Source organism: Pinus tabuliformis, chromosome 1_1 (genome assembly GCF_031772625.1).
Source record: "Pinus tabuliformis cultivar Carrire ecotype Pingquan chromosome 1_1, CPIR1, whole genome shotgun sequence".
Taxonomy (NCBI): Eukaryota; Viridiplantae; Streptophyta; class Pinopsida; order Pinales; family Pinaceae; genus Pinus; species Pinus tabuliformis.
Genome location: NC_142297.1, coordinates 302,405,737 through 302,421,239, shown reverse-complemented (window position 1 = coordinate 302,421,239; position 15,503 = coordinate 302,405,737). Strand labels below are relative to the sequence as shown.

The 15,503-nt window shown below is 35.7% G+C and overlaps 1 pseudogene; it reads left to right on the top strand.

The window, feature by feature from the left end:
* Window positions 1-916: 916 nt before the first annotated feature.
* The window catches only part of LOC149212756 (calcineurin-binding protein 1-like), a 37,219-nt pseudogene continuing 22,632 nt past the window's right edge, over window positions 917-15,503 (top strand).

Genomic DNA, 15,503 nt, shown 5'->3' with positions numbered 1-15,503 from the left:
AATGATCGAAATCATTATACTTTGTGAAATCTTTCTTTGAATCACATGAGAAGATGTACTATCCCGGAAAATAAGTAGAATAAGTTTATTCAGTAATTTTATCATTAGCTATAAAATCATTTCATCAGATTTTCATTTTGTTACTATATTAAGTCTCCTTAAAACGGGAAACTAATCCCTTTATATCCAATCGGACCCATCAATTTCTATGGAATTGGAGTTGCTTTAAGCTCTCAACCGAGTGGTGTCACTAATGTTGAGGCAGTTAAGTTCCAACCTTCAACATTTTTGGCACTAGAAGGAGGGTCCCCGACTATGAATGGCAATGAATTCTAATCCCGAATCAAAAGGTAATTTGAAGAGTCATTCACCCTCAAAACCTCCCTCGACTTCGAGATCTCACTTGAAATCTCCAACCCCTAGATCGGAAGTTGTAACCAAATCTCCTAATACACGCCCTAAGAGAACTAATCAACATCCTTTACAGGAGTTACCTAAAGTTCAAACATTAATTGAGAAACTAGAGGGAATCTCTATTTCCCAAGAAAAAACTCAACATTCTGAGTTATATGAAGTTAGCGTATCCTCATCTTTTCTCACTTCACGTACTTTGACTCGTTCTCAAAGTGATAAATTCTGGATAACTCCATTTGAGTTTCCCTTACCTTCTCACTAAAGAAGAACCCAAAAATCTGAAGTTCAATAATCCAATAGTGATTTTTTATCTTCATCTCCGCCAAAACCACCTTTATTTCATTCCACTTCATTAACTTCTTCTGATCTAATCGATCCATTCATCCCTATCATTCATTCCCAACCAACAGTTGCTAGTTCAAGCAGTGCTAGTGCAGGGGCTACTTATTCCACATAGTCAGCCTCTTCTACAACTACAGCTTCTTCTTTTCAAACTCTCATAATGGCAGGTAGGCAGCAAAACCCACCAGCAGCAGACCGCAAACCATGGACTAGTGTTGGAGGTGTTCAGATGGCAACACCTATCCATCCTCTACCTAAGCATCCTAAAACATGGTTACCAGAGTTCAACCCTGACGATGGACTTCCTGCTGAAGAACATATCCATAATTTTATGCTCACCATTAATCTTAATGGAGTAGTAAAAGAAGATTATGTAGTGAGATTATTACCATATACCCTTGAAGGGTCTAGAGGTTCGTGGTACTTCTCATTACCACTAGCATCTATCACTAGTTGGGATATATTTGAAGAATAATTTTTGACCAAGTTTGGTGATGATTGCACAACTGTTACTCTAATTAATTATCTATCCAATATTAAAGCCAACCCCAATGATAAAATCAAAGATTTCAATTCCAAGTTTAATAAATTGTTAAATAAAATTCTAGATACCTCTAAACCTGGTGTTGATGTTCAAATTGAATGGTATATTTCTAATATTCCTTCTGATATTGCAGTTTTTTTAGATGGGGCTAATAAAGCCACTTTATTTGATAATATGAAAGAGTCGATAGCTATAGAAAAAAGGATTCTTACCTTAGAGAAGAAAACTGCTCAAGAAGAATGGAAATCTAAGAAAGTGACTTTTAAGGAAGAACCAAAGAAGAAAACTCCTAAATATCCTTTTAATCTTGAAGGATTACAAAAATTTCTTAAAACTATGTTAAATGATATGGTAGATATCAAAAAACAAATAGTTGATTCTTCTAAAAAAACCTTTTCGATCTTTTAGGAGATCGCAGACAACAAACCCTCAACCTCCTAATGTCATATCAAATGTTGAATCTGATCAAGAGGAGGAAGAGGAAGAAACAACATTATATATTGACGAATGCCAAGAAGAATAAGAGTTATTCGAAGCACATGGATTATGGGATTTCATCCTCACTACATCAGAAAATGAGGAAGAAGAAGAAGCCTTACCCGTAGAGACTAGAAGTAAAAATCCATTGATTCACCTTCTTCAAGTGCAAAACAGAGACCAGTTACTCTTGTCAATAAGGATACAAACACAACAAAGAAGTCTCCTCTAAAATATACTGAATCCATCCCATCCTCTTCCAATTATCCTTCTACATCAAAAACTCTTGTTGTTTCCGATAAACATATAGAGTATAATATTGTGGAGGATATGAAGAAAGTGAAAGCCAGTATTTCCATGTATGAGGTAAGTAAACTTAAGAAGCAACAAACGTTTTTTTCTAAAATAATTAAATGTTTTCCTTACATCTCCTTTGGCAACCACAAAAGCCTCATTAGGAAAAGGAAAGTCTCCAGACGATACTCCTAACAAGATTGAAGCCTCAAATGCAATTCTAATTGGAGATCGGTCTAACTCTCATACCCCTCCTTTCTTATTGACCTTTCAGATTTTCAGTAAAAATGTTCACAATTTCCCTATAGACTCAGGTGCTTCCTCAAATATAATGCCATACTCAGTTGTCTCAAACTGAACATAACACCTGAAAAATTTGTTGTGCAAATTGTGCAATTAGATAGAACCAAAGTCAAGGTCTTAGGAGAATTAAATTATGTTTTAATAATATTATCCTCAAATCCAAGGGTTTTCCAAATTATTGATGGATTGATTTTTGATATTCCTAAATTTTACGGTCTTATCTTAAGCAGGGATTGGTCTAAGAAATTACATGGTTATTTTGCCACAGATTGGTCGCATATATGGCTTCCTTATAACAAAAAACCAAATCAGATTCGGGTAGACAAAGAAAAGCATATGAAACACTCAGTTACTAATTTGGATGAAGAGAATGAGCCTATAGTTTTTACGAATAACATGATTCCGAAATTGTTATAAAACAAGTCAGAAACAATATTCGTTGTGTGTCAAACCACCTTAGACATTATCAATCCTTAATTCAAAATATTACCTCACATTTTGTAGCATTCAATATTTCTCCAATACCAAGAATACAGAACTCCAGTGCTAATCTTTGGTCAACGTTGCATCCAAATTAATCCCTTTTGAATATTTTAGTCTTGACAAATTTTCTATAGAATTGATTTTTTTCCCATCCATTCCTGATAATGTGACCAATTGGAGAGTATTCAATAATGATAGAGATATCTTAGATTTTTTAACATTTGAATTATCCTATCTTAACCAAGTAATTGATGAGGATGAACATAATTCTCAATTGAATAAATCAATAGAAAACAATTCTCTTCCGAAACCTGTAGGTAAGCTTGAGGATCTTTATTATCTTAAAGACAAATTTAAAAAGGTCAACCACTACCAACTTCAAAGCTCAACTTTGAGATTTGAATTAGTTAACCTAGGATCTTATACAAAACCCTAAAATATTAACTTAGGTCTTGGTCTCTTATTTGAAGAAAGAAATGCATTTATTCATTTGTTAAAGAAATATAAAGATATATTTGCTTGGAATTATCTAGATCTGAAAATATATGATGCCTCCATCATTCAACATATCATTCCAATGGTACTAGATGTTAAACCTATTCAGCAAAAACTTAGGAAGATAAATCCAAATTTGGAAACTCAGATTAAAAGTGAGTTGAATAAACTTTTTAAAGCTAAAATCATCTTTCCAGTAAGACATTTTAAATGGGTTTCCAATATTGAACCAGTTAGAAAGAAAATTGATGATATTCGCATTCACATTGATTTCAGGAATCTTAATAAGGAATATCAAAAGGATAATTTCCTCTCCCATCAATGGAACAAATTCTGCAATCAGTTGTTGGTTCTGAATTAATGTCATTTTTAGATGGATTTTCATGATACAATTGAATCCTTGTTCATCCAGAAGATTGATTAAAAACTACATTCAAAACAAAGTGGGGAACATATGCATATCAGAAAATGCCTTTTGGATTAATGAATATAGAATCTACATTCCAGAGAGCTATGGACATTACTTTCAAAGGGATGATTAATAAAACTGTTGTGGTATATCTTGATGATATCACCATATATTCAAAGAAGAGAAATAATCATTTTCATGATTTAAAGTAGATATTTGAAAGGTGCAGAAGGTATGGAATTTCTCTAAACCCCAAGAAATCAATTTTTTCTCTGAGTGAAGGTATACTCCTTGGTTTCAATGTATCAAAACATGGAATTTGTATTGATCCAGAAACATTATAACCATTTCAGAGATTCCATTACCACATACCAAAAAATCAATGCAATCTTTTCTTAGCCAAATCAATTTTGTTAAGAGATTTGTCCCCAAATTTGATCAAATTGTCCTACCATTACAAACAATGATAAAAAAGATTTAGTTTTTAAATCGGGTGATCATGAAAGAGAAGCATTTAAAGAAATCAAACAAGTTTTTATTTATGCTCCTTCTCTATCAAACCCCAATTTTTCTAATCTATTTATTTTGTATACTTTTGCCTCTGAGTTATCATATGCAGTGGTCTTAACACAACCAAATGAATAGAAGTTGAAGCTCCTATAGCTTTTTCAGCTCAAATTTTCGAGCTGAATTAAAATACTCAGGAGTATAAAAGAAAGTCTTGGCAGTTTACAAAGCTATCAAATATTTTAGACCTTTTCTTATAAAAACTCATGTTAAATTTATTGTTCCTTTCTCAGCAATCAAGAAGTTTCTTATTCAAAAGGAGTTAGGAGAAACAAGATTCAAATGGGTGACTACATTACAAGAACATGACATAGAAATCAAACCTGCTAAAATTGTAAAAGGTCAAGGTTTTTGTAGGTTAATCACAGGAATGAATGATACATCAATAGATGAAGTAACAAGTAATATTGAACAAATCACAAAGGTTCTCCCTCTTAGTACTCAGTCTTAATATGCTAACATAATCCTTTATTTAAAAATGGTTATGCTCCACTTGAACTAGATGTTAAGAAAATGAGAGCCTTGAGATTGAAATCCAATCAATATCAACTCATCAATGATGTATGATGTAGAAAAAATTATGATTTTATTTTGTTGAGATGTTTGGAAAATATTGAAGTAGAAAAGGTCTTACAAGAACTGCATGATGGACCAGCAGATGGACATTATAGTGGAGATGCAACGGCTCAAAAAATTCTGCATGTTGGATATTACTGACCAACTTTATTCAAAGATACCCACATGTATGTAAGAAGATGCAAAATTTGTCAAAATGCTTCAGGAAGACAAAGGAAACCTTCCATGCCCTTGCAACCAGTCAACATTGAACAACCTTTTGAGCAATGGGGACTAGATATAATAGGTGAGCTCATTCCTCATTCTTCCAAAAAACATAGGTACATTTTGACTGCAAAAAATTATTTTACGAAATGGGTAGAGGAAATACCTTTGAAGCTAGCCAATTCTGAGAGCATCATTGAATTCATTGATCAATTTATTATTACCAGGTTTGGTATCCCTCATACTCTTGTTTTTGACAATGCTTCTTATTTTTCTAGAAATGCAATGACTGAATTTTCTTTAAAGAGAGGATTTAGACTTAATTATTCTACAATTATTACCCTAGAGGAAATGGCTTAGCAGAATCCACTAATAAAAATCTTATAAGTATCATCAAACAAACTATCAACCAAAATCAGAAGAACTAGCACAAAGCTTTAATATTTTCTTTATGAGCTGATAGAATAACCGAGAAAACCTCAATAGGTAATTCTCCTTTTTAGTTGGTATACGGGAAATAAGTTATCCTACTTTCAAATCTAGCTATCCCCTGATCAACCCTGGTTCAATTTATTGAAGAACAACCTTCTTCTACTTTGCAATTATGAATGTCTCAAATCCTAAAGCTGAAAGAAGAAAGAACTAAATCTAAGCTAGTTCGTGCTCACCATCAACAATTGGTTAAAGCTTCATTTGATGTCAATTCAGTCAAAGATAAAAAAAATTGAAATCGAAGTCTTAGTTTTGAAAAGGGATAAAGTGCATGAGGACAAAGGAAAAACATACAAAATTTCAAAAACTCTGGCTTGGTCCGTTTTAGATTTTTAAGAAGATAGTTTGATCAACCTTAATTTTGCAAGACTTACAAGGGAAGAAGGAGATTATTCCTGTTAATGGACTGATACTCAAAAAATATTTTTCTTGAAGGAACACAAGTTCTTTTGTACACTATGTAAATATTTTTATATATCATTTCCTTTTGTTACTAAAAGTACTACACTTTTGAAAAACACATTGGAAGTTTCTCTTTATTTTTGAATTGTTAAACTTATTTAGGGACAATTTAGAAAGAAAAACTTTAAATTGGAATCTAAGTATTGAATTTGTTTTAAAGCTTTGAAATAAGATAATCATTTAGTTGTGAAATCTTTTGGTTTGAAAGTCTTTAAAAAATCTATTTGTTGTGAATTGGTTTTGAAAAGTTATCTTTATAAAAATAGAAATTACTATGAAGACTTTAGCATCTTTTACTTAAATAGGTCATCCAAGACTCATAAAGAGTAAATGAAACCTCCCCTTCCATTTATTTAAAAAAAAATCAGAGTGTAATTCAAAAATATAAAAAACTTAAAAGTTAAGAGGTCTCATCACGAGCCTGCTTACCATGATCATAGGAAACTAATAAGATTGACATTATCACTATTGGCAACCAAACCAAGATAGTGGCCCTTAGTCACCAGACTTTGAGACAAGATTTCATCAAGAGTTGTCTTGTTCAATTTTATTACAACTTGTGAATGGCATTATCATTTTCTGGCTACCAAACGAGGATAACGAATTTAAAAAAAAAAAAGGATCTTCATTGCCTCTAAAGAATGTTATTATAATATGGATGGGATACTGGTTCATTTTGGTTAAATGGTAACCTTGTCAAGGCTATGAACACCTGCTGGAAATAGTGGCTCTACCAATGACTAATAAGTTTATTCAAAACGCTAAGCTTCTAATATTTTCCCTTTATCTTTTCAACCTATTAGCTACTGATTTACATAAAAAAAGATTTTTGTCTATCACAAACATTGAGAAAATTTGCGATAAGAAAAATTATTTCATTTCAAAGTTATCTATATTGATCTAGATTTCAATCATTTTAAAACTTGCTAAAGGAATTTCTTGATAAAGATTGACTTCTTACAGAGATTAACTGTTTTTTCATGTGTGTCACCAATTGTTGTGGTACTCAACAACCCCCCATTATCTTTAGACTTAGGAGAAAGAATAATGGGTACCCTTTAAAAATTTTAGGATAGAATCCCTTTTCGTTTAGATAAAATAGGATAAGTTTTATTTTTACTCTTTCAATAAAACAACAAAGTCTATGAATAAGATCATAAAACCTTTTAGGAATCCTTTTGTAGTTTTAAAAGAAGAATTACAAGTCTAAATGAATCCCGAAATTAATAAAAATATATATAAAGGAGTAGGTGCTACTAAATGATACACATAATGTTGGTGATTTCAAAGGATAACCACAAAGCTAAACTGTGAAAAGCCGAAATGAAAAATTGTGATAAGTCAATAAGTCCAATGCAAGATTCAATTGCAAAATTACGAAATGCGAAAAGCCGAAATGCGAAATTGCGATAATCCGAAATACGAAATGTTGAGCAGATATCACATTTTGTCAAGAACCGATATCTCATTTTGTCAACTAACGGATGTCGACATCGCATTCTGTTAAAATCCGGTATTTCGCTAATATTGATCTTGCGCCTATATACTTTTAGGAAATCATAGAATGTTGAGTTATGCAATGTCACCTAATACCACACACCAATAAATTATTTTCCGATATAATGACAAGTGTCAGTGTCACGTGAACAAACATTTGGAAATTTAATTACCACTTTGCAAAGTTCTAATTTCGAGGTTCTTTTAGTTGATTGGTAATAATTTTTAGTTAATACGAAAAATTTCCATATAACTCACATTGAATTGATATGACTATTTGCATCCTTCGAGGCTCTTGCTGCTTACCTTGGTTTGTTTCTTTACAAGTAAATTCTAATATAGAGCAGTTAAAGGACAATTCAATAATAATCAAGGCAAGGAGGAAGTCTGTAATACAGCAAGAACCAATATTTCCACCTGAAGAACTGTCCGAGAAGTCTCCATTGTTTACAGATACTACATGCACTCCACACATAGGTTTCGCCTCCTCGGAGGTGATATACAAACTATTTGATGATGAAAATCTGAGGATAATTGTGAAACAAACTACTACTGCTGATGGTTCTCCTCCAAGTAATGGTGTCGCGTGAAATGATGTGGCCAATTCATTTCTTCACAGAATTGCTACCCACGCTAAAGTTCTACCATATACAGATATGGTGAGATGGGTTATCAACCAACTGGACATTACAGACTGAACATTTATAATGCCAGGAAAGACAGTTATTGTGCCTTTTAAAGTTCAGTATTTAAGGAAAATGGATCATCTACCTCCACTTAAGAAGAGGTATGATACATAATTCATCCATAAATTCATGCAAGAGAATCTGAACACTATAGACCTGATCAGGGAATGGAGAAGGGACCCAAACAAACAAAAGCGAGAGGACAGGGGTATGTATTCATTAGCCTCCATTGTTGGTCATTTTTCTCATATTACTGCTATGTTATGTCACCTCTAAGGTTATCCAAATACGCAAAAATTCTCTGAAGAATGGGTGCCATTGATAGAAATCTCTGATGATGGCTATATCATGGATTGGGTGACTATGTCATCCAACAATTTGACCACCCAAATCTCAAATTACAAACAAAAGCACAATGTTCTTGAAAGAACGACTCCTCCTTTCTTTATGAGCGCCTATGTCATGGACGCAAATTATTTTTCTTATGATTTTCCATCTCTTCGATGGAAATGGACAGTCCAATTTCCTAACCCTATTTTTGTTTATCTCGATATCCTTTGGGAATCAAAATACCATGCTCACTTCTACAAAATTTGTCATGAAATCATGCTCCCTATCCACCAAGGAGTCTTTGGCAAGAAATCCAGTAGACTTACTACATAAGCCAATAAAGACTAAAGCCAATAGGAAGGTGGTTTGGGGAGGAATCATTTACCTACATTCATGTTTTTGGTAGCCTTCCCCATCCTCATATTTTGCCCCTTTCTGTCTGTAGGAATTTACAGTGTAAGTTCCTCAGAAAGAACACCAAAAGCACACCGCTCACAACCAGATCTCAAATCAATACACGAGTATTTTTGACGTGGTTAAAACCCTCAAAGAGGGAAACAATCCACGGCCTGAGCCAACATGGCCACTTCAGGCAATTTATTAATCAAAGAATGAAAATTTACATAAGCTTTCTCTCATCGACGGATTACCCGAACAATGACCCTCCATGCGCTTTAAATAGAACTCATGGACCAATCGGGTGTCAAGCCATGGATCAAGTGTCGGTAATACCGAGGAGAGAGTGAACCGTTGGATTGTAAGTTACAAAATGTATAATGGTAAAGAAACACACTTTACCTAACTCTATACCTAACTCTATACTAGACCAAGTTGAACTTAACTATTTCCTATGTGTCGGAATATCCTAACATCCCCCCTTAAGAACAACTTGGGATAGGATTGAAGGATTTACAAATATGACACAATAGGAGAAGGAAGGAGGCACTAGAGCCTATCCCCCCTTAGTGACAACTTCCTGAACTCCAAGCATATATCGAAGTTTAGTGAACTTCGCCTCTGTGAGAGCCTTTGTGAAGATGTCTGCAACCTGATCATCTGTTGAACAATATTGCACTTCAAGAACATGGTCATGAATGAGCTTTCTGATGAAGTGCATGTGTAGTTCAATGTGTTTGCTGCGCTGATGCTGGACTGGATCTTTGCATAGCTGAATGGCACTTTGATTATCACACCAAAGTGTGGTTGGATGCTGCTGCTCAAAGCCAAACTCTGATAGGATCTGACGAAGCCACAAGGCTTCCTTACTAGCTTCCACGGCACCACGATACTCTGCTTCTGCTGACGAAAGAGAAATGGCAGCCTGTTTCTTACAAGCCCATGTAATAGGTCCTGAACCAAGAGTGAAGACATAACCGGCAGTAGACTTCCGATCATCAGGGTCACCAGCCCAATCAGAATCAGTGAAACCAACTAATAGAGGAGCTGCTTTGGCACTGTAATGAATCCCAAACTGTACTGTACCTCGAACATAACGAAGTATTCTTTTAGCTGCTTTCCAATGACTTTCACGGGGGTTTTGCATAAAACGAGCAACAAGGCCAACAACAAAGGAAAGGTCAGGACGAGTATGGGTTAAATACAAGAGTTTTCCTACAAGTTGACGGTATAAGGTAGCATCAACTTCAGGAGAAGTACAAGAGACTGAAAGTTTGACTCCAGACTGAAAGGGAGAAGGGGCTGGCTTACAGTCTTCCATGTGAAAATGACGAAGAATATCACAAGCATACTTGGACTGGGAAAGGGAAATACCCTCCTTGGATTGCAAGACTTGAAGACCGAGAAAATAGTGTAAGTGTCCTAAGTCTGTCATTTCAAATTTCTTTTTAAGGCTGGACTTCACATGGTTTATAAGGTTGGGATCACTACCAGTAAGAATAAGATCATCAACATAAAGAACAAGGATGATAAGAGAGTTGCCCACTTTCTTGGTGTAGACAGTATTGTCAGAATAACACCTAGAAAAGCCAGATTCTAAAAGAAAGCTATCCATTTTGGCATACCAAGCCCGAGGAGCTTGCTTGAGACCATAAAGAGATTTCTTAAGTCGACATACAAGGCTGGATTCTGTTTGGATGAAGCCAATGGGTTGTTCCATATAGATTTCTTCATGCAAGTCCCCATGCAAGAAGGCAGATTTAACATCCATCTGATGGACTTCCCATTTTAAAGAGGCAGCAAGGGAAAGAACAAGGCGGATAGAGTTCATTTTGGCAATAGGGGAGAAGGTTTCAGTGTAGTCAATGCCTTCAACCTGTGAAAAGCCCTTAGCAACAAGACGAGCTTTATGTTTATCAACTTTCCCATCTGGTCCATACTTGGTTCTGTAAACCCATTTACATCTAACAAGTTTGCGTCCCTTTGGTAGAGGAACAAGATCCCATGTATCATTTGCCAATAATGAATGATATTCTTCATTCATAGCTGCTTCCCAATGTGGATGGCCTGAAGCTTCTGCAAAAGTGTCAGGATCATGATTTACTGGAGCTTGAGCCAGTAAAGAAGAGGCTCTTTCAAACTGAGAACGTGTACGTCGCTGATCTGTAGGATCACCGGCAAGATCACCTGCTGCATCCCGAGTAGCACGGACCCATCTTGGAAGTTGAGGATCCTGAGAAGGTGGGGGAGGATTTTCATCCTCACTTTCATCATCTGAAGAAGAAATGTTTTCAAAAGTAGAAGAGATAGGAAGAGGTGGCACATCCGCCGGACTAGGCTCGCAGGCCGATTTATTTTCATCAAATTTTACATCTCTTCTAATGATAACATTTTTGGACTTAAATGGAATAAGTCTATAACCTTTTACATCTTCAGAATATCCAACAAAAGTACATTTCTCACTCTTAGGTTCTAAAGCTTTATGCTTTTCATCTGGAATATGGGCCCATGCTTCACTTCCAAAAACACGAAAGTGACTTACATCTGGTTTAATGGAACTCCAAGCTTCTTCTGGAGTGATATTCTTTAGAACCTTAGTAGGAGTGCGATTGATTATATAATTTGCACAATTAATTGCTTCGGCCCAAAAACTAAGACTGAGTCCTTTAGATTGCAGCATACAATTAGCCATTTCCTTTAAGGTGCGATTTTTCCTTTCAGCTACACCATTTTGTTGTGGAGTGTATGGAACAGTATGTTGCATTTGAATTCCATTTTCGGTGCAAAAGTTGATGAATGTATTTTAACATATTCTCCACCATTATCAGTTCTTAGCTTAAGAATTTGATGTCCAGATTGTTTTTCAACAAAGGCTTTGAAGGCCAAAAATGTGTTAAATACTTCGCTCTTGAGTTTTAAGAAGTATACCCAAGTGCGTCTGGAGAAATCATCAATGAAAGTTAAGAAATACTTGCAGCCAGAGAATGAAGCAACAGGAAGTGGACCACATAAATCACTGTGCACAAGCTGTAAAGGGGCTGAGGCGTGCCAAGAGGCACGTTTTTCAAAACTGTCCCGATGATGTTTTCCGAGTACACATCCGGAACAAACACCATCTCTGCAAGATACCATAGGAAGACCTGTCACCATATTTTCTTTACATAGATGCTGAAGGGAGCGATAGTTTAAGTGACCAAATCGCTCATGCCAAAGTTTGCTCACTTCATCATTATGAGCAACAAATACTGAGGGAAGATTTGATGACCCAAAGTTGTGAAACTTATACAACCTTGTGGAATCATCAGCAATACCAGTAGCTAGAATCTGTTTAGGATCTCTTAGATCCTTGATTACAACATCATGAGGTGAAAATTCAACAATTTTACCTTCACCTGAATGAGTTATCTGATATACAGATAGAAGGTTGCAGGATAAGGTTGGAACACATAATACATCATTAAACTGACCATTGTCTAGATGAACAGTTCCAGTCCCTACAACATTAAGAGATCTATCATCACCAACATATATATTTTTGGTGTTACAATCATTTAAAGAAGAAAACATGGCTTGTTTTTGGCCATGTGATAAGAGGCTCCAGAATCAATGAGCCACTCATGAGAATGAGAAGAAGAAGATACATTTAATGCATAACCAGACTGAGATGATTGACAACGACATGCAGAAAGTGCCATTCCTGAAGATGAAGTTGAAGTTGAAGTTGAAGAATGCCCCACATGGATGTTATGTTTCTTCATTGCGGCTTCCAAGGCTTCCATCTTCTTAAAGCATTTAGATTCTAAGTGGCCATCTCGATTACAAAAGTTACAATGTCTATCAGTCTTCTTCCATTTGTTTTTATTGGTCTTATCATTTTGCTGAAATGATCTTTCATTTTGAGGCTGAGTTTGCTTAGGACCCTTGTTTGGTTTAGGACCATTCTTTTTAGGATATGACTTCTTAGGATTCTTTGAATTTGGTTGCTGCTGAGCGGCTAACGCTTTCTTGGAAGAGTTTCCAAGATTAAGAAGACCAAGGTGTAAGAGTTTTTCTTGTTCTCTTATTAAAGAATCACAAAAAGAGTCAAAGGAAGGGGCCTTGTAGTCTTTTCCTTGACAAATGAAAGCTTCCCTTGTAGAATGGAAGGTGGAAACAAATACAGAGTAGGCTGGTCCCAACTTAGTAAGGATGGAATAAATAAGGTTACTATCTTCTTTCTTAACCTTAACACCTTCCAAGAGATATCTAAGGGTCTTGAATTTGGACAAGAAATCTTCAATGCAAGAAAAATTATTAGGATCCAATGTAAGCAACTCATTTTCAAGTTGATGGGCTCTAATTTCATTTTTAATCCCAAAAACTTTAGTGATTTGTTCCAATGCTTCATGAGGAGTATCAAGTTCTGCAATATGGAATCTAAGATCAGGTGAAATTGACATCCCTATCAAACCACGTGCTTGATCTTGTTTATTTTCCCATTTTGCAGCCTTGTCTTCATCTTTTGGTTTCTTCTCTTGGCCTGTGGCTATTCTGTAGAGACCTTTACTTCTAAGTAAATCTTCCATGTAGGATATCCATTGGAAGTAGTTAGTGCTGTCAAGAATGACTTGGCATGGACTTTCCATTTTTTTAAAAACACTGAAGCTAAAGATGCTGAAAGTAAGTGTTCCAATGGATAGATCTCGAAAAATTAGGCTGTTTTAAAAAAAACGGCTCTGAAAAAGGCTTCCGGATGAAGAAGTTATGGCTTTTTGAAAACAAATTGTTGAAGTTGCCGGCAAAGTGCGCGAATGTGCGGGAATGAAAAAAATGCCCCCACAAAATGGAGATTTGAACCCAAGACCTCTACTCTTTTAAAATAGCTTTGAACCAATTGAGCTATACAAAAAATTTGAGAGAGAGAGAGAGAGAGGGGGGGGGGGGCCTTGGGTTGCGTGCTTGCCTTGAGAAAGCTCTTTTTTCCTACAAAACAAAAACACAAAACCCAACACGAATATGCATAGAAAAATGAACCTTACGGCTCGAAGTTAGCTTTAGCCGGAAACTAAATATTTTTCTCAATGTTTCTGATTTTCCAAGATCACACTAAGGTGCAGGGAAAAGAGCATACGCATGAGAAAAAAACTTTCTTTCTGTTTCTGATTTGCCCAGATCGCACAGAGTCGCAGGGAAAAGAGCATACGTAGAAATGAAAGGTATAGATCCGATAATAAAAAAAGCTAAATAAACAGAAACCGAAATAACCAGAGAGAAAATAACAGTAAACTGCAGATAAACACTGTATACCTCCAGATCTTAAAAATGACGCAGATAGGGCTACCGGAAACCTTTTCGCGTGAAACGAAAGGGGTTCCTCACTGGAACAGATGCTCCGAACACAACAGAGTAGTCCTCTCGGCCCGAAAGCAGTCAGAAACAGTATATCTAGGAAACGACAGCTGCATGCAGTTCTACCGGCTTCAGATTTGGATCACCAACAGACGCGGCCCTCAAATAGCTCTGATACCATGTAGGAATTTACAGGGTAAGTTCCTCAGAAAGAACACCAAAAGGACACTGCTCACAACCAGATCTCAAATCAATACACCAGTATTTTTGACGTGGTTAAAACCCTCAAAGAGGGAAACAGTCCACGGCCTGAGCCAACGTGGCCACTTCAGGCAATTTATTAATCAAAGAATGAAAATTTACATAAGCTTTCTCTCATCGACGGATTACCCGAACAATGACCCTCCATGCGCTTTAAATAGAACTCATGGACCAATCGGGTGTCAAGCCACGGATCAAGTGTCGGTAATACCGAGGAGAGAGTGAACCGTCGGATTGTAAGTTACAAAATGTACAACGGTAAAGAAACACACTTTACCTAACTCTATACCTAAATCTATACTAGACCAAGTTGAACTTAACTATTTCCTATGTGTTGGAATATCCTAACACTGTCCCAGATAAGTTTTTGGCCAAGGAAGTCGCTTATCAAACAATTGGTAAGGGTTTAACTAAAGTACTTAAAGATGCCAAGAAATTTTCCTGGCCATGTTTTCCCATTTCTTGTGGTACCTATGCCTTAGAAATTTCAGGCATTCTTCCATTGAAATTGGCCAACTAAGAACCTTTAATTTTCCAACCATATTAAACAAACCATATGACATGCATGTTGTAGTGAAATATATTACAACACAGGGTAAGCTCAAACAGTTTTTAAACGAGCCTAACAAATTTGATTATTTGTTTGAAATAGTTCCCAAATATTATATGGTGGAGAAATTAGCAGCAGGTCGTCTAAGTCCCAATGAATTGATTAGATTCAATCAATAACTTCAAAGAAGGATAGCTTATTTGCCTGAATCTTTGGTAAAGAAATTTCGACAGAATTCAAAAACTTCAAATGCATCAGCTTCTGCCTCAAAATCTCCAATTACTTCCGAAGTTTCTGAAACAACTACTATAGTTGTTAAGAAAACAAGATAGATCAAAGAGGAGAAAAATTTGGATGAATTATGGAAGGATTTCAATCTTGTTTTGACAACAG